The sequence below is a fragment of the Lotus japonicus genome, chromosome 2 (assembly GCF_012489685.1).
Source record: "Lotus japonicus ecotype B-129 chromosome 2, LjGifu_v1.2".
In the NCBI taxonomy this organism is placed as follows: Eukaryota; Viridiplantae; Streptophyta; class Magnoliopsida; order Fabales; family Fabaceae; genus Lotus; species Lotus japonicus.
In genome coordinates this window covers 9,871,011-9,872,738 of record NC_080042.1, presented here as the reverse complement: position 1 = coordinate 9,872,738, position 1,728 = coordinate 9,871,011, and positions in this window count along the sequence as shown.

Genomic DNA, 1,728 nt, shown 5'->3' with positions numbered 1-1,728 from the left:
GAAGACCAGAAGCTCTGAGGGACCAGAGGCTCTGAAGGTTCAGAAGCTCTGAAGGTCCAGAAGCAGAAGTTACGAAGGTCAGAGGATCCAAGCATCCCTCTGACTCTGATCACCAAGCTTCACAAGTTCCAACACGAAGCATTCCTCTGATCAGAAGTCATTGGTTAAAGGCAAATGTCTCTATCAAGAAGTACAAGAGCAGTGTACTATTCTGAAAAGCCTACCTACCAAGGTTCAGCCACAGCAGGTTCTGGAAGTTCCAGAAATGCCCTCCAACGGTCATATTCTCTCAACAGAAATATCCTTTGCACCTTGGACTATAAAAGGCTGAAGAAAAGAGGAAAGCAGTGTGAGAGAAATCAAGAGCTGCAATACAAGAAAAGATTCAAGCCTCTACTTTCTTCATCTATTCTTATTTGGTTTACACTCAGCTTATTTAGAAGCAAACCTTTGTAAACACCAACCTCAAACAGTTGTTTGATTTTCCTTAAGGGACCGGGTAGGTCAGTATCCTTAAGAAGACTAAGAGAGTGAATCTTAGTGGTGATTCCTTTAGGAGATCAAGGTTGATCGGATCCTAGAGAAGACTAAGAGAGTGAATCTTAGTGATAGCTAAGTCAGTGTATTGTTAGTCACTTGTAGGTTTCAAGTGCAGTTGTAACAATTATCTGATTAGTGGATTGCCTTCATTCTAAGAAGGAAGAAATCACCTTAACGGGTGGACTGGATTAGCTTGAGGGATTTATCAAGTGAACCAGGATAAAATACTTGTGTGCTTTTCTATCTCTTATCTTTAGCACTTAAGTTCTGGAAAGATTTGTTAAAATCTTTAAGGTGGAAGTTTTGTTCTGAAAACGTTATTAAAACCCCCCCTTTCTACCGTTTTTCACACCTTCAAATTCATGCACCAAGAATGAATCTCCCTCGTGAAACCTAGGCTAATATGCATGGAAAACAAATTTCCAGGGGCAAAGCTCAAGTCTCAATGAAAAGTTGGTTTGTCAATGCCATGCCATGGTGCCCAACATGTTACCGGATTCGGTAAAAACGTGGCAAAACAAAATCCCCGTGTGCATATTCAATGAAATTTGGTGGAAATGTTGGAAATATGCTCCTTGAGGTACACCAAAAATTCCAGAACAAAATTCGACCTCTAGGTACCGTTTTCTATTTTTACCGATTTCCCCCGTTTCGGTCGGAAAATCATATAAAAAAATCCCCGTGTGCATATGTAATGAAACTTTGTGGGAATGTTAGAGATATGATCCTTGATGTACAGAAAAAAATCCAGACCAAAATTCAACCTCAAGGTACCTTTTCCTATTTTTACCGATTTTCTCGGTTTCGTCCCAAGAAAAAATTCATATTAAATCCATCCCTTGCTGGAAGTTGATGAAACTTTGGGAACCATCTTGTTTCATTTTTATAAGCATGCCTGCAAAAAATCACGTCCAAATTCGACCTCTAGGTGCCCAAACTAAATTTATGTCTCCTCAAAAAAAGGGTATCATCTTGTACAAGTGTGGAATTGTTGCGTTTTCCTATAGTAGGGGGGAGCATCCAGGTGAAAAATCAGCCCAACGTGAAATTTTCAGAAATGCTATGGAATGCCCCCCTGAGCGTCCCGGGCTAGCTTTTCACCTCATTCCATGGCAAATGAGTGATTAAACGGATCAAATCACTCAAAATTCATGTCCCGATCAAAAATTGCGTCCCGACCGAGATTTT